General features: G+C 40.3%; 1 long non-coding RNA gene across 1 annotated transcript; it reads right to left on the bottom strand.

Annotated features, from left to right (window-relative positions):
* Positions 1–3696: 3696 nt before the first annotated feature.
* On the bottom strand, positions 3697–13562 carry LOC146544986 (uncharacterized). Its single transcript, XR_014881392.1, has 3 exons — positions 13404–13562; positions 9444–9596; positions 3697–8866 (listed from the first exon to the last, which is right to left on the bottom strand). It is a non-coding gene; the product is annotated as an uncharacterized LOC146544986 (long non-coding RNA).
* Between the last annotated feature and the right edge of the window lie 5428 nt (positions 13563–18990).

Below are 18990 nucleotides of genomic sequence, written 5' to 3'. Positions count from 1 at the left end.
CTGCTGGAGAAGAGCTCTGCAGAGAGGACCTGTGCGTCCTCGTGGACGACAGGTTGGCCATGAGCCAGCAGTGTGCCCTTGTGGACAAAAAATCCAACGGCATTCTGGGGTGCATTAAAAAGAGCGTGGCCAGAAGAGTATCCTCCCCCTCTACCCTGGTAAGGCCTCATCTGCAGTACTGTGTCCAGTTCTGGGCTCCCCAGTACAAAAAAGACAGGGATCTCTTGGAAAGAGTCCAGTGGAGGGCCACAAAGATGGTGAAGGGCCTGGAGCATCTCCCCTATGAAGAAAGGCTAAGTGAACTGTGTCTGTTTAGCCTTGAGAAAAGACAACTGAGAGGGGACCTGATCCAGGTCTATAAATATCTAAGGTGTGGGGGGCAGAGTGGCGAGGCCAGACTCTTTTCTGCAGTGTGTGGACACAGGACAAGGGGAAACAACCAGAAACGGGAGCACAGGAAGTTTCACATGAATGTGTGTAAGAACTTCTTTACGGTGAGGGTGATGGAGCACTGGAACAGGGAGGTTGTGGAGTCTCCTTCTCTGGAGATATTCATGACTCGTCTGGACACATACTTGTATGACCTGGTGTAGGGAACCTGCTTTGGCAGGGGGGTTGGATTCGATGATTTCTGGAGGTCCCTTCCAACCCCTACGATTCTGTGATTCTGTGATTCTCTCCCTCAGAAATTCTAGGAACAAGGTGTAGTGTTTGCTCCAAAAGTAAATTACAGTGCTATGATTGTAGCAAGTCAGCATGGAACAAAGCTGAGCAAATAAAGCTGGTGAGAGATTTATTGATTCGATGAGAAGAATGAATATGTGCCAGGCCACATCTGTACCAACAGGTTCTGACTTCTCCACTGTGCATGGTCGAGATAGTCCTCCCTCCGTGTCATGAATTAGAGCAAACTGAGGGACATCAGTATCCAAAAGTAGCCAGAAGTTCCCTTTCTTTGTTGTGCCAAATAGATTTATGTAAGCTGGTCTCCTACACTCTTTAATCTGGATTTATCCTAAGGGAACAGCAATGGTAAGCTGTTCTTCTATATTTTCTCCCTGGCAACACGAACTGCCCAGAAACAATATGAAGTGGCCTACAGGCAAGAATGGATGGCATCTGTTGGAAGGGAACACCACCTTAGTTTATCCCCTAGATCCTATGCATCTCATTAAAAATGCAGATGTTTTTAATGCTCAAGCAGTATAAATAACCCTTACAAGTAGATGTCAGCTGACTGTATTCCCAAATGGCAACTAGAAAAGGACAATCCATGCAGTATCACAGCTGCCATCTCTTCAGAATGTACATCTTCAAAACAAATGGAAGAGACAAAAAAAAGGCAACAGACAAAAGTACCTTTTTAACTGCTTAATAACAGGAATGTTGAATGAGGAAGCTGTAAGAAATATTCATGTCATCAGAGTGCCATTGGGTGAGGAAGAAAAGGGATACACAGTCAAGAAATTTGTAACTAACATGTTCATTTAGCAAGTGATTCTCAGCATTTTTTTCCAAATTTTACTAAGTTCTTTTACCATCTCTGTCTTCTTCTCTTGTCAGCTCTGTGAATCTTCCTAGTCTAAAATTGCCTTGAAGTCACTTTAAACTTGCACACTGGAAACAGAGACAGAAGTACATAAATCTTCTCAGCAAGTCACTATTCCTGGCAACCCTCTAGCTTTGTCCAGAATCTACCCATATTTATCACCATCTGACTGAAGAGTTATACTGCTCCCAAAGGAGCTCTTTGTTATTTGCAACACAACTGTCATTCCTTCATTGTCAGTAGGTCCAAAGTGAGCAGCTAATTTCTCCTAATGATAATTCCAGGGGGCCTATATGGATGCGTTTATTCCAGAAGAGCTTTTTACTGTACTTAAACAAGGAGTTCCCTTCCTGAAACTGCTTGCAAATTTAGAATATTTTAATAGCTCCTATTTGCCTTTATTATCATATTTGGCACAAAGGCTAAAGCTGGCCACTCAGATCAGATGATTGTGTCAGTGCAGTCTGAGGCCTGAATTTATAGACAGACACAAACTGAGTACCTCCAAAGCACATCATGGTGCAGCTCACAGATCAGTAGGAGTTAAGCAGTGCTGGGAGTGCAAAGTTTAGATATTTGACTTCTACTTAACCCCTATTTTGGAGTGCTTAAGTACAAGTCATAAGTCAAATGCTCCAGTCTGCTACTACCTACAGGACTGAGCAGCAAAATTCCCCAGGTTAGAAGACAAATGCTCAGCTGACAAGTTGAAGATATTTGTTCTTATTGATATCTTCTCTTGACCTTCCCACAGCTCAGTCCAGAGATGTAACATGGCCAGATGACTATAAATTAGCAGACATCTGGCTAAGTACGGTGATATTGTAAGCTTTTCCCTGGTTTTGTCCCTTGTTGTTTTTTTCTATCCATGCAATATTTTCTCTGCTTCCAAGGGTACCCAAACACATCTAAACATCTTGCCCTTGTAACAAGTAAAGGATTTACACCCTTTTTCATTCGTACTTACTCACTTAAAAGCTGAAGTCCATCTCTTATCTATGGCTCTGTAATGGATTATAAAATAAAATATTAACATTATACAACAATATGTGCAAATAGTAGTGATGGCTCATTCTCACTACTCTGACTCTTTCCTACGCAGAGAAATGTTTACAGTTGGATGTTGTTTTATTTATATGGCTATTTCAAGATATACCCAGACACCAATTGTTATGTCCAGAGTTGCCTGTCAAAACTCAGTTGAACTGACACTGGTTTCATGGCCAATGAAATGATAATCATTGGCACTCTTCAGACTTTTCTGACATGAATTTGGAAGTACTTGCCACAAACTGGTCTGTAACAAGGGAATGCAATTACAGATTTGTTCTTTTCTCTTGCAATAACTGTGCCAAATATTTGTAGATCAGACTTTTAAGTGAACTGGGGAGTTTGTTCAGGTACACCTTGAATTTCTCTGTGCCATGCATTTGTAATAATTTCTTTTTCCTTTGCTAGTGATACCTCACTGCCATCATTTCAGTTGTTAATAGTATGGAATTCTTTCTCCATGACCACATGGTATATTCCAGGAGCCACAGAGGATATATTTGCACTGAATACTGTGTCCGTGTGTTACAAGTATCACTGGCCCGCCTTTACAAAAACAGCAGAGCATCCTCGAGAAAGTGGGTTAAATATAGCCAGAGGCCAAATTTGCCCTTGAGGTAACCACTTAGTCCAGGCACTTGGCCTTATTTGTCAGCAGTTCCTCCAAAACCTCTCTCCCTCTGTCTGGTGGAGGCTGGTGGCAACATGCCATCAGCAGCTGACTAACATGACACTTTGTCCAGAAACAGGGCGAGTGAGGTTATCAGGAGATAACTTAGCATCATTGTCATTATTCAGCCATCAGCTTCTCTGGTTGGGTTGTCATGGAGTTACAGCATATGCTACACAAAATAACAATGTTATTTTAGGAGAACTATGCCATGAACTTCAGTCCTCAGTTTGCCAGGCTCCCTACATGCTGACTGTAGGGATGCCAACTGTGGCTTGCAGTGTTGTCACTGATAGAAGTCTTGCAAGTTTGTGTTTTACCAAATAATGGTACACCTCTGCAGCACTGGCACAAGATATAGTTATGCATGATAGATATTAGCTGAATGTTCTTATGCTGTATCTGTGAAAAATAAGCATTTCCCCATGATGTGCTTGACTGACTTCACGTCATTCCTCTGGCAAGAGGGATAGAATTACAAAAGCTTTTTTTTCTCCTCTTTTTATTTTTTTTCCATGTGCCATAGCCAACAATGTTTTACATTACTAGCCTGTAGTACAATTTCTAAAATAGGAATTTCCATTGCTTGGAAGGCAGTCTAAATGCCTTCTTTTTGGAAAATCTCTGCTTCTTTTTCTGCTGCTTTTCTTCCTTACTTCTCTAAAACATATGTTTTCGATCTCTGAAGTTTGTATGTAAGAAATTGCTGCTGGCAGAGATTTTTTCTTTGCAGTTTATCTCCCACTGTCCTGATTAAAAAAAAAAAAAAAAGGAGAGAGGGAGGGGAGATAAGAAAAAGAATAGAATTCAGGTATATATTTACTGGTAAGATGGAAGAGAGAGAAAGGGAGGAGAAAAAAAAGAACAAAGAAACACCTCTTCAAATCATTTTTTTCTTTTCCTTTTTTGTGCTTTGAGGTTCAATCTGGGAGCCACAGCACCAAAACATTGTGAAAAAATTGATTGTTCCCGCTATCTTCAGTTGGCACTAGAAGGACCAGTTCTAGGAAGTCTTCCAGGGAAGCTGCTTTTTATACCTCCACTCTAATTTTAGAGACAAGAGGTTTGGATAATGTGAACATGCATCTACCTTACAAGAGGCTGTTGCAAGCTGAACCTGATTGAAGCTTTCCAAAGGTCATGCTTCTCTCCCCGACGATCTGGATTTCAAATGAAGAGCTTTATAAACATTGGTCATTCCTCATTTCCCCATTTAAGACATCTGACAGAATCAAGGTCCGACTTGCCAGTTATGGGAAAGATAGAAATAAAAGGCAAGGACATCTTACTTTCTGTTTCTGCCAATGTTAGGAGCTGAGTCTGATGTGTTTCAGGGATCTGATCGCTCCTAATGGTGCTTAAGAAATAGATCCAATAAAAATAGCTGCATTTTATGAATTAGTCTCCACATCTGTAATTATGAAAGACTTTGTTATCCTGGTCCCCATTGTAGCTCCCTCATAGCCAGAGATCTTCGTCATAATCCTGGCTGGCCTCCCAGCACCACCTACTTCCATCTGAGCTGGATGCCACAGGATCCCACCCAAAGGAGCCCCGGCTCCCTTGGAACAATGAGCAATTCTTGGGAGACGCCACTGGAACGCTGTTGCTGTGGTACAGGAAGGCTGATAACATCTCTCGAGCCACAGCAGCCCTTTGTGTCAGCAGACACAAGTGGGATGTTCCTTCTTAAGCTTTCCAGAGCCAGAGGAAGTGGGCCTTGAAACACAATGCTCATTGAAATCGGCTTTCATCTGGAGGCTTTTGCGGCGTAAGCGCCACGCGGTGATGTGCTTTCCATCTGCAGCCTAGTCCTCCTTATGCATTTCCTCTGTTTGTTCCAGAGGGATGGATGGCAGCACCTTAATGCAGATACACATTGTACTAGCTGGTGGGCATTATTCTGGACATCGGAAATCAGTAGTCCTCAGCAATAGCAGTATCCTCAGCAGCCTCTGATGGAAGAGGATGACCTTTCAAGCTGCCTCCTCCTTCTTCTTCCCTGTCCACAGGAATAGCATGCTCATTATAGAAGGGTTTAAAAGCATTTCACATACAACAGTGAACATGCTATGGGCTTTGTTGTTCAGAGTTTCCATGAAGAAAGTCTACACATGATGCTAAAGAGGTTAGGCTCTAGAGAGCATTATGATAAATGGGGGTTAACTACAACTCCTGGTTGTTACACATCGTTGCTTTACCGCGCTTGTTGAAGATTGAATTATATAAGTAGAATTGAGAAGGACATTTTCTTTACTAATAGACACTTCAGCCATGCCCTAAGACACTGTGAAAGCAAACCGCATTGCCCAACAGTGATTCTTCTGACATATCATCATGTGATATGAAGAATAGACTTCTTCAGGTCGTGTTTTTGCAGGACTCCTGGTGGTTTGTAAAATCTTGTAATTAATCAGAAGAAACACTGTTCTACAGAGATCTAAGCCAAGGCTTTATGCAAGTCAATGGATATCAGATGAGACAGCCATGTAGGCAAGTGTGGAATTGATTGTGGTAGCATAAGGACAAAACATAATCATTCCTGAAGAGTAAATGTTCTCATTAATCCCATAGAATAACTGACCTTTTCTGCTATAAGGTACTACAGAATGAGGTAGATATGTCTCTACTTATTCGGCATCTCCATACCAGAAATATTTCATGAAGGCTCAAACTGTAATGAGATGAGATTGGTAGGAAAAAACTGCAAGTAATCAGTCTTTCACAAACTAATTACTGAGCATTAGGCCTGATCCCAGCTAATGGATAAAGTATGTTTTGGTCCCGGGGGATAACTCCACTACTTAATCACCCTGAGAAGTTTATAGAGAGGGAGGAAAATGCCAGGCCAAAAACTCATTGAGTTTATGTGGGAATGGGTAATGTGTTGCATGGGAGGAGGAAATTGTTACCAAGAAAATACACAACAAAATAGCATAATCACCTCACAATCCACTTTGAAAACAAAATCTAATCTGGAATATCCCCTTTATTCTGCCTATTCAGGCACTCTGGAAAAAGATCCTTACTCCAATCTACCTCTCACGAGTAAGTACCATTCACATGAAAGAAAAAAGAATACTATTTTTTCGTCACTTCTCCATCCACCCCAGATACTGTAAGGCTAGACTTGAGGCAGGGGGCACAGCAAGCATGGCAAATGGAGGAGGCATGTGGAAGGCCAGGTTGCCTGCCCCATGATTAATGTTAGAGAAGAATCACTGGAATCAGAATTTGGGGCAAGGACAGACTGAAAAACAAATCACAACAAAGAATATAGCAAGAAAAAAAGTATTGTGAAAGAGGAAATGAAACACATTTTAATGACCTGCAACTTTTTGTTCTCCTTACTGAAAAAGGTGAGAGCATGCTAAGCTAAGGGCTGCAGGATACAGATTATAGAAATCAGAAAAGTATCAATTTATTAAAACATTAATTAACTGTAGCAACTTATTCCAATAATCAAATATTTGATGATCTCTTGAGGTCCTTTCCAATCCTGTGATTCTGTGATTACAGTGGTGCTGAAAGACTTCAGTGAGGTTAGGTCTGTGCTATTTTTGATGCACTAGGTCCACATAGTGCCTACTTAAGGACATAGGCTGTAGAAAAATGTACCCTAAGATCACCTTTAAAGCTTCAGCACAGCAATCATCTTAAATGCTCTAGTATTTGTTGAACAAACAAACATGATGGTTGCTACCACATAGACATACGTATGCTATCAACTTTACTGTGACATCTATTCAGTTGGATGTTTGTCCATGAATGACACTCAGGTAGGCTCAGAAACAACAGTGACTCACACAGAGAGGTTCAGGATGAACTGATGGACCTGTACTGGGACAGGATGAATTTTCCTCTTCATCATTGTTGACAGAAGAGTGATCCTGCCTGCAGCTTAGGCTATTCCCCTACCCTTTAGTCAATTAAAGCCTGGTAAAATGTCAGTTTCATTGTCTTTCACCTGAAAAGCAGTCATACTATAAATAGCATTAGTGCTGCTATAAAACGAATGGAATATAATAGAAAACAAATCTAGTTTGCCAAACTTCTTAGATGAAGACATCTCATTACAAATTATTTGCTCCTGAAATTTGTGTTTAGAATAGATATAAGGAAGAAATCCTTTACTGTGAGGGAGGTGAGACACTGAAAAAGGTTGACCAGCGAGGTTGTGGATGCCCCCACCCTAGATGCGTTCAAGACCAGGCTGGATGGGGCTTTGAGCAACTTGGTCTAATGGGAGGTGTCACTTCCTACAGCAGGAGGGCTGGAACTAAATGATTTTAAAGGCCCTTCCAACCCAAACCATTCTATGATTCCATTCTATGATTATCTGTACTGATCCTATACTACAAAAATAAAGGGCGATAGCTGGAAAAAACTCATGGCGAAGAGTATGATAGCATGATTATATCTTTTCAAACTATTATGTATCTCTAATTTAAGCATTTAACTGTTTAAAAAGCAATTGTGTCATTTTCAGAGATGTCTAACCCTTTTTTTGGTGTTTCCTGACTCTATGCAAGGACTTGCTGTTTTTTTTTCATCATTTTCAACACATTTTTGTAGAGACATTTGCCTAAATCCAACTCCATTCTAGTATAAGTTAGTGCTTGAAAGATTTACACTGTCACAGTTTCAGTTTATCTGAACCTGAAGGTCAACAGAATAAGATGAAATATCCTGTCAGCGATTTAAGGAAAGAAGATGGAGGTATATAACATCAGTTGTCACATTTCTTTATGTAGTTCCAGTTTTAGCCATCTTCCTACAAGTTTGCCAGCTGCTTCTGGCAAACAGCTGCTTCTACTTGCTTTCACTCAACAAAATTCTTTAAATCACATTGGAAATTAAATCATTTAATCACAAATGAAAACAGCTTATTAACCAAAAACCTAGTGTCAAATAGAGTACCAAAATAATAAACTTGATATCTCAACTTCTGATCCTGTTTGTATTTCTCTTTTTCTACAGAGAACTGCCTACAGCTTTAGTCAGACAGTATACTGAGAAAAGTCATATTAGTCAGGGATTATTATTCCTCGGTCTTACGTTTTCTTTAGCTGATATCAGTCTGAATGACTTCATGTAAAATTCAGTGACTAAGTTTAATTGACATGGATCTCAACTGCTTACCATGCTGTTGTATCTTTGGAAGATGGCAACAGCATTAGAGACTGTCAGGCAGCAGAAGGTCTGTAAAGCACCACAGTGGGACAGGTCAGTCACAGCATCTCTCAGTCATCCTTGGTTGGGCAGTGGTGAGTAAGCAGTGTCACACCAAATGGGGATGTCACTAAATTAAGTGTGTCAGCATGATTACAGATTAAATATTATAAACTTAAAGCAGCTTAAGTCCCTAACTCCCTCCACGAATACACAAATCCAACACTAAAATCTGAAAAATGTTAGCTTTGCATGTCAAATTTTTCATGACAGCTGCATTCCTCTTCAGACCATGAGCCCCAACAGCCGGCTGGTGTTGGTGATCAGAGAAGGCAAACACGGAAAGGAGAAGTCTTGCTTTCCTCTGCAGCATGTCTGGCCAGGTGACTTGGCTCTGCAGCTTTGCTGTCCCCATGGCTGTCACACTGGAAGAAAGTAGTGGAGGGAATTTCAACCACTTCAGTCTCCTCTCCTTTCTGCCCTTCTACTTTATTCCTTGCTCACTGCTCCCCCATGTTTTTGGAAACCAGTTTTCCTGCCTGATTCAATTAGATTTGCAGATACTTTCCTAATATGCTCTTCTCAGTTCTCCACTGTGTTTTTCCCTGTCTTTTTATCTTCATGTGTTCCAATTGCACTGCTTTAACAAAACTGATGGTGTGCAATTAAGCCTATAATTTTTGTTACGCTCCAAGAGACTGCTTTTGTGCTCTATTGTGCTCCCTGCATCCATACCCCTGAGTCAGAAGCTTTTCATCGTAGTATGTCTTTGTTAAGGAGCTCATCCTCAGACTGACAGACAGCATGTTCCATCTAGCATTAAGTTAGCATCAAACTCATCGGTAAAACCTAACTGCTACAATATAAGGCTGGAGGGGAAGTCAACATTAAAAGCACTGAGAATAAAAAACTCTGCTGTAAGTGGAGGTACCTGGGAATAAACCCATAGAGTCAATAAGAAACAGCAGATGAGAGCTGAAGCTGTTTAGCAGTGAAACTCACCCCAGAAGTGACCCTGTGCCCTTGAGCCCTGCATCCCCTGGGAGCTGCGGTGCAGGAACAGAACGGTCCCTCTGGCTCTGTGCCTGCTTGCTCCCATGACGCACGGGCAAGGGGTTGAAACAGTGAGAGTATGAAGAGGCCTCAGGAGCTTTGCTTTTCATACAAAAAAAAAAAAAAAAAAAAAAAAAAAAAGACAGAAATAAATAGAGGCAGGGGTTTGGAGTCTCTAATCAGTAGTGATTGCTTCCTGTGCAGAAGTCAGCTGTTTCCATACAATAGCCAAGCTGTTCAGTCTCTAGGTGCCATCCCAAGGTCATCACTTTTCTATTGCTGTTCCCCACCCCCATGGAAAATTCCTGTGCTCTTTTATGTATATAAGGGGTTTTTTAACCTTGGAAAACTCATGCCTGCCTCCTGCGGTTGTGGAAGTATTCAGCACTAGGTGCTGACCTGAACTTAGCTTCTCAGGGCTTGTCAGGGTTTTCCTTCTCTCCACAGCATCAGTGCCCAATGTGTCTCTTATCTCAACAACTTTTTAAGGCTTTTAAGCCCAATACTTATCTGCACTGCGTTATGTGGAGTATGATAGCCAAGTTCAATTCTGACATACTTTTTTCCCACTTGCACTTCTAGGAACTCTCATGTCATTGCACTCTGAGACAGTAAGAAATGAGGCCATGTCAGTTCCTAGATATTGTTCTCTTATGAAATATTTATTTACATGCACACACATCTTGTGCTGCTAAACTTACTCAGTGCAAAGGCTATGCAAGGAATTGTTTTATCCTAAAAAATTCTTGAGCTATCACTTTATTGGTTTATTTTTAGATCTGCTAAGCAAAAATTCTAAATCTTCAGAATTCAGATATCCTGCATAAAAATGTCCAAATACTCATTCTAAGCAGCTTCTTTGTTTTCTCTGAATTCTTTCAAATGTCTTTTACAGGGCTAGACCTGACCTGTGGAACACTAACTTCTAAAAACCCGTGTTCTTTTTCTGTTGCTGCTGACATCAGTTGGGCAAGGAAGTTTACCTCCCTGCAGGTGTGATGCCACCCATAGCCCTGCCTAAGGCTTCCTGCAGCTTTTAATGAATTCCCTGTGAATCTTTGTAGGCTGTCATAGTTTATTTAGTGGAACTGAAAAAAAAAAAAAAAAAAAAAAAAAGTGGATTTCAGGAAAGATCTGTTTGCTGCCATGGTGTTAGGAGTGCAAGGTGGGAGCAGATTATTACATACCAACCCTAAGATCCCAGCATGTGTAACTGGCCCCTCAGGATGTTTGTCATCAGAATGATTATGGTCTCACAGCTTTGTCTCTCATGTCACTTACCACTAATGAAACAGCCATGCTTCTCAGCCTGTGGCTTAAGCAAAATTCAGGACAACTCAGTAATTTAACATGCAAATTGCAGGGAGGTCAATTTAGATGAAAACTGTGGATTTTACTGAATTATCTTTTTTTTTTTTTCCCCCAAAGTTTGGTTCCTACTGATTCTGAAGCAAGCAAGACTGAGCCACAAAAGTATCCTGATCTGTGCCCAGATTTGGGTAGTGGGGCCACTTGCCTGTGTAGACACTTTTGAACCTAGAAGATACCACTACTTGTATCTTGCCCTTTCATTTCTGTGTGGGTGACTTTTTGGTATTTTTTTTGAGTTCATTCAGGGACACAGAAATCTGCTGTTAAGCGCCAGACAAGTTCATGAATTTCAAATTCCTCCTAAGAAAGGTATGACCAAACTCGCTCACTGTTCTGCCGGGAATAATCTCTATTAAAATACTTTTGTTTGAAGGCTTCTTCGAAGTTCCCTAGGCTCTGATTCTTTCTTTTCCAGTACATCATTTCACTGTAATAGTTTCTCTGAGGCTATTTCTAGCTACTGAGTTGATTGTCATACTACCATTAGGCAAGACACCACAAAAACCCTCTCAGATGGCTGTGTCATTTGAAAACCCTAAGTGAGTAACTGCTTAATATGAAATCAGTGTACTATATAAAGGAAAGATAGTAATTTATTTATTTATAACCCTCTATGAATAGATTTTTTTTTTTAACTTTTATAACCTAATACATATGTTGATTTGATAGTGAACTAGTATTTTAACAGGTTACTACATCTTCCCAGTGACAGGTAGAAACCGAAGCACAAAAAGCCCATAGAATTTTACATATGTTGTTAGTACATTGCCTTTTCACCCTTTCCGTGATGGCTGTCACTACAGCAATATGTCAAGTGGCAATGGAATTGTGCAATTATGTTGATATGTTGACATCTTATTCTACCACACAGAGCTTTAAATTATAGTCTCCTTTTTCAGACTTATGTTAAAATGTTAACTACAGAGACCTTTGTCTTTTCAAGGATTATATTTCTTGTGTAATATTTACTGCCACAGTAAGATATCCTCGCACTTTCTTCTAAATATGATGTTCTGTGTCATCACATGTCGATACTAGTATAGGTTACTTGCTGCTGTTTTCCAGAAACTGTTAAGTCCTTGGTTGCCCACAATAAATTTTAATATAGTATTCTCTGCACCCCTACAGTAATGGCACAGAGCACTACAGTTCTTAAAAATGCAGTCCTTGGGTTTCAAATAACAATGTCACAGCATTGCCTCTGGCACTGATTCTTTACGAGAAAAAAAAAATGAATGTGCATACTTAAGTACTTCAGTGCAATAGCATGGTTAAAAAGCATCCTAGAACTGTGTAAGAAAACAAGCAATACAATAAAAATGATACTGTAAATTCTTTGTTCTCTTTCACACTTAAAGAAAATTTAAAAGAAAATGAAAATGCTGCTCCTAATTTGTGCAAATCTATTCTAATTAGGCTTTTGGCCTGGACGCTTTGCTGTACCACACAAATATCACTCAGCAGCCTGCCACATGGACTGAGCTGCAACTCTTTAATGTTCTTTCCATTTTTTTCTCCTCTCCCTCTCCCCAGCAGAAAAAGGCATGAGATTTGTGATTTAAGAACAAACCAGATCAAAGCAACTAGAGTAAAATAATCTTTGCTCCTCGAGACAATGGTAAATTAATTCCCAGAAACAGAGCCAGGATCACCTCTATCCTTTATCACAGTGGTTTAAAATATATTTTCTTTTAATTTTATTTCTTTATGTTGATTTTTTCCGGGACAATGTGACATTTAAAGCTAATAATGTAGCCAATAATGTGTAATACTGTGGCTCCAAACTTTTATGATCATACAGTAGTTTTATGCTGTTCACTGAAATGTATGAAGTACTCAAGGAAAGGGGATGAAATGGCACTAATTTAAATGAAGTAAAAGATTAACATGGGGGCTTATTTTACTTAGAGATTTTTTTTTTCCCCCTGTTATATATTATTATATGTTGTAATAATGTTTCTGGAAAAGACAGACAGATCAACTTCCTCACTTTCACAGTCAGATATTTCCCAGATGGGCTAGTAGCTGTGTTCTAACCACTTTTTTTGTGTTTGTCTTCTCTTCCTCTATCTCATTATGAGTAAGATGATTCCTTCCTGCTAGGATTCAATACTTAGTTTATTAAATTTTTTTCCAGTTAATTATATCATCTTTACCCTGAAAATTGCTGTTTTAGAGGTGAAGTCCCTTGGAACAATAGCTGTGGCATGGCATTTTAAAATCTCTTAACCGATTAATCATATTCCTGGAGAGTAGGAGTAATAACAAGAATACTCACCGTTATCATAAAAATGTAAGAAGATTTTTAAAAGGGTATAAATCAGTCTTTAGCTGCAGTCTGTTTTGAATTATCAAAGGCAGCAGGGAGGGAGAGAAAGGGAGTGGAGAAATGAAATAACCCACGTGAAGTAATAATGCAGGAAATACAAAACATATGTAAGCTAAGCTATAAAAATACACCAACATATTTGCCTTCAAAAAACCCCATGTAAACATCTCCAGGGAGAGCACAAAGAGTCATGGGCAGCAGCTGCTCACCTGGGGCCGGGGCTAGTGGCTGAGTTCAGGCAGCATGCTGTCCCCACACCAGTGGTGGAAACTGTCACAGGAGGCAGGGAACCCCCAGTCAGTTCACTGTAGCACTGTGTTTTCCATGAGTGTGATGTTTGGTCGGTGTTCTGTGGTGAGCAGGCATTTCCCCCTGCTGCATGGAGGGTGAGATCTCTTGGCAGGGAGCTGCAAAGTTCCTCTGTGCAAACACACTAATGTTGCGTGGCAGCTGGCACCAGGTGATTGTTTACAAAAGCTTTACATGCATTCTAGCATTTAGCATGTGGAGGTACTGAGCAACGGTTGGGGTTCTTGATGCTGTTAACTGAAGGCCATTTTTTTTTTAATTACGCAGCTGTTGGTTACTTGTTTAAGAGAGGAACTACATCTAGGCTTACTGCTGAGCTTGTGCAGCAATTTCTGTGTTCCTGCTCTATTTGCCTTGACATTCCAAATAATTATAGAATAAAGGAATATTTTGGGTACTACTTCTCTGCCTTCTAGGAAGCCCACAGTTTGAGTGAGTTCTTGGGGCCAATTCATACAAATCATGTGCTTTCTTCATTGGGTTGTGATTTTCTTTGATGCAAAATAAGTTTCTTTTATCACTACTTTAATAAAGAATGCACACAAAATACACAGATCAAAGTGGTACATTCACGGGCAAAATGATTTTTGCATGTTGCTACTTTGTATGTGGGAACCATTACACAAGGAGAGACACTGTGAATAGACTTACTGTTTACATAGTACCAAAGTATAAGGTTGCTTCTTGTCACCAAAACAACTCTGAACCCTCATGATACACTAACATGTGCGTGGTAGCTGATGACACATCACTGTTGCCTACATTAGCACAGCAAAGATGCTTTGTTCTCTGATGTCATGAGTTTCAAATCCCAGCTGGAGATTTACTGACTAAGCCACAGTGAGCTGCTGTGAGTTCCTCCCAAAAGGAGCAGAGAGATAAAATAGACAGCCTTTCCCTTTTCCGCCTCACTTTAGAAGTGCTGCTAAGTACCAGGTTTCAATACCTGTTGGTATTGAAATACCAGTACAGTTGCTGACGGGAGCAACTCTGAATTCAGATATGTAGATCACAGATTAAATCCTCATTCACATAAAATTAGAAACTTCAATTCCACTCTACCATAGCTTGGAGCTGGTAATTGCATTTCCATTTAGCAGGCCTCTTGATCCTCTGCACAAATGCAAAGAGAGGTATTCCAATTTTCCTGTTACATAGCCACTTCCCAACCTGTCATGTTTCTGCAAGTTCTTGCCTTTTAGTAATTACACAATATATATTGCCTGTGGAAGATGTTACACAAAAAAACTATTCTTCTTCACTGTGCAAGTGTATCACCAGAGCCCAGGCCAGTGGACTTCTACACAAGGTTTGTCACGCTGAGAATTGAAGCAGAAGAGGACATTTAGTTGGTGGCTGTGACTTTTTAGATGATGGTCTCATCAGGTGACAGAAGATTTAATCTCCCAGCACTCACAGAAAGTATTTACTGTGACTATACTGTTAGAGTTGTGCAACTCAGTCACAGAAAAGTTGTGACTGGCTCATGGTCACACAGGAAGGAATTAGGAAGAGGAAAGTTGCTTAGTCAGTGACATAAATTCTTCATCTTTTCTTCAGAGATTAATAATTATTTGCTCAGCATCTTGGGTGCTTCTAATGTATCTACTCATCCCAGAGAAGTGCTTTGAAGCATCATTCCTGTGTGGACAACATGTGAAGATATTGGACAGAGCAGAAATCTAACAATTCCTTGTTGCTGTTATCAAGAGGAGTGAAGTCAAGAGGTGTCTGAGCCAGATACGGTTTTCAAAATCTGTCCCAAAGAGAGTGAGCAGCAGCCTGGATCTCTCTGCCCCCAGCAGCGATGTGCTCCAGAACCATTTAACAAAAAGAGTGCAAAGGGAAAAGTTGTTCCTGGGGAAGAAAAGAGACTTGAAGTCTCTTGCAGTGTGAGAGCATTCAAAATTACATGAGATGAGACACGAAAGAATAAATCTCCATCCTGTTTCCTGGAAATGGAAGGGTCTGAAAGAACTCTTAAAATTAAAGGAATGCATGAAATGAGAACAGGTACTGAAATGCAGAGGAATCAGCAGAGAAGACAGAAATCTGGGTGAATATAAAGACTGAAGGACAAGGTGAGAGAGCTAAGATAAGTGGTGACCCAGAATAAACAGCAACAACAACAATAAAAAGAGTATAATTGGTCTGGTGAGCTGCAAGTGTCCAAAAATGAAAAGACTGAAAGAGTATCACAAGCTCTAAAAGAACCAGTGAGAGCCTACGTATTCTGTATGTGAGGAGAAATAAGTCCTTTGCTGTGGCACAGATTGGAGCCACTGTACAAATGTATGTGTATATGGCCATATTCATTGTCATCCAACATACTTTTCTATTTCCCCACAGACAGTCAAAGTACAACATTATGTCTCTGAACTACATCAGTGCACAGGGTTCTGTGTTATTTTTTGTATACCAGGCAGCAATTATATTTCCTGGATTTATCCAGAAAACAATTATGTGTACTGAGGGACGTGTTAATGGGAAATACTGGTGATAGGTGGACAGTTGGATGGGATGACCTTAGATGTCTTTTCCAACCTTGGTGATTCTATGATTCTATCAGCCTACACAAGTAGAAAACTCTGCCTCACTTTCATTGAAGATAGAGAGTATAAATTGTCTGGACAGACTGTTCAGTCAACAACAAAAGCAGGGCTTAACCTTGCTTGTTAAACCAATCCAAACCTGAATACTTCTGTTGACTGTTTTTTCCCTCTGGTGACTGTAGGTCACCTCTAGATTCACACTTTGGCAAAATAACTCAGAACTTACAATGCAATTATAGTAAATTTCATTAAGTTATACCATAGATTAATAAAGGCTAACATGGTGTTATTAATGTCATTATGGTCTTCTCAAAATATGCCTCCGCAAGGTTCAATGAGCATTGCACAAGCTTTGCAGGGGTCCTTGCAGGCTCACTTGGTGTTGACATGCTGCAAGACAGGTCAGCACAAAAGTACCAGCCAAAGCCTACCCTGGGGATCCTTAGGGCAGGAGAAAAATGATGGTATTTGAAATACAGAAGCACAAGCTGCATGGGTCCTGCCAGAAAAAGGGAAGGAGATGAGGGAGCAACAGTGCAGCCAAGAGCTGAGGAGAGACCTGCTGCTACCAGTACTAGTGTCTGGGGTGGGAAGTGATGGTGGCTGCTCCTTTTAGGAGGGCTCAGCCCTTCTGCTCTTCCTTTTCTCTCCATCTCCAAAAATAATCTTTGGTTCCACACCTCACCAACTTCATTTTCCAGGTCTCCTGTGTTGAGAAGGAGGGCAGCAGTGCTGTGGCCACTTGCTGGCTGCTGACTCCTCCTAGCTGAGGAACAGTACTGGTGGCAGGTGGCCAGCAAGACAAGCACCATGGTACACAGCAGCAGCAGCAGCAGAATTTGTAAAAGGAATCCTAGAAGGGAATGAGAGTAGGCAATACTTGGTATGGAGGAAAGGGATCTCATCTCTCACTGATGTGCTTGGAGCATGAAAGAACATGAGCACATTTGAGATGTAGTGGGCATCAGGGTATCTTCCTTCGATCTATTTTACATGCCACCGTGTGTCAGCTATGTATCTGGCCTTAAGCTGACTAAATGTATTTCAGGGGATGATGTGAATTGCACTGTCACTGTCCTGTGTTTAAGCTGCCTAAGGCTTCAGAAGAACTGAGAAATGTTCTTCTTCTCTCTGCTCTCAGCAGTTTCCAACACATTTCTGGGTAAAAAGGATGTTTGAATGAGCCTGGTTACTAAATGCAGAATTAAGCTTGTGCTTAATTGAAATCAGCTATGTCATCCTGATGTAAAAATAGAAGTGAGAGAATCAGTCCCAGCTTGCACTGGGTCCTGGAAAATGTATTTATGCCTTTTTCTGCTCTATGAATTATTCTGCAAGCTCAGCAGAATCAATTATCCACTGTATTTACTCTTGCCATAACAGGCCTTTTGTTGTTTACTCTCTTCAGATCTTCCACCTGCAACAGAGGCACCGCAGATATTAAGTCACAACAAGAATTTGGTCCTATGCACAGTGCTGTCCTGCTCTGACAGGTTTGCATTAAATGGCTACAAACAAAGCTGCACATGCCCTCCGCAGAAGCTGCATGTGAAGGACATTTGGAGGAGAGAGAGTTCTCTGCCCGGATTTGAAGATGAATACTGATGGGATCTTTGCTCCATTTGTGCCTCCTACTTTGTCCTAATGGTTTGGCGGAGAAAAAGCAACAGTGCCAGAATGAAAAATATGTTCACATCCCTTTAATCCCTTCCCAGCTAAATCCCCATCATTATCTGCAGCCAGCACTACATATAATTAAAGGGTTTATTTTTATGTTACAAGTCTCTCCATAATTATGGAGTGTTTGTGAAGTGCAAAATTTCTGTGTGTATGTGAAGAATTAAGAGACCTGACATTTTCTCCATTTCCTACATTTTCCTTTCTACCCACACACTGCTATCTTCCTCCCCTTTGTCGTACAGTCATCTTCACAAAGATAAAAACAAACAAACAAACAAACAAACAAACAAGCAAAGATGAAACTCCTTGTGAAATCACCCCCACAGAGAAGAAGCAAGGTGTCTGACAAGACAGCACAGAGCTGAATCTCCATGGCATCTTTCTTTTCTGAAATACTAAGATACCTTGAAATAGAAAATGAGTTCAGAGCCACAGGAGAGCTTTACAAAGATCCCCTATTTTGCTGTCAAACAGTTACACAGCTGTTAATTAGAATTCCTTTATATCATGAAGACAGAGAACCAGGAGTGACTGAAATTCAGGGGGATAGGAGAGTCCTCCTGGCTCTCTCTTCTACTCATTCAGGTCCCCCTTCTTCAAAGGACATTGCCAGGAGATGAGTTCGTCTTACCAAACAGAGAGACTGATATTGAAAAACAAAACAATACAAAACAAATGTCAAAACACTACAAGACTTAGAAATGGAAGGGCTGCACACACACAAACATCAGTCGATGGCTTGGAACAGGATCCTGAAAATAATAAAACTTGCAGGGTAGCATTTTGCAAAATTGAGACCAGTGATGTTTGGTTTTTGTTTGCCCAAAGTGATTCATAAAGTTGTCTATTAAGATTCCTAGAAAATGATTATTTTATCCCATCTATTTTCAAGTTATTGTATCTTATTTGTGCTAATAGTAAAATCGAGAAATTGAAGTTATATAAATAGGAGATAGCAATGTTTAATTTGATAATAATCACCAAACAATATCAGAAAGAGTAACAAAATAGAAAAACAAAGATATTCACACATCTCTTATTTGATCTTTACAGATATCAGTCCTGTTTTATTATGCTGTCTTACATGTGCTCACTTTCACTGCAGACTTGAATGAACTGCAAATTTATTATGAAAACTGTGCACACCACTGATTTGTTTGCTACTATCAGTTCTGACAGGAGCTGTTGGCACATGAATCACTTATAACTTTCTACTGAAAAGTCATTACTCCTTTAGCTTGCACGATTCTCACAT

This window comes from Meleagris gallopavo, chromosome 2, assembly GCF_905368555.1.
Source record: "Meleagris gallopavo chromosome 2, MGAL_WU_HG_1.1, whole genome shotgun sequence".
Classification (NCBI taxonomy): Eukaryota; Metazoa; Chordata; class Aves; order Galliformes; family Phasianidae; genus Meleagris; species Meleagris gallopavo.
The sequence above is the reverse complement of the archived record's forward strand: the minus strand, read 5'-3'. Positions and strand labels throughout refer to the sequence as shown.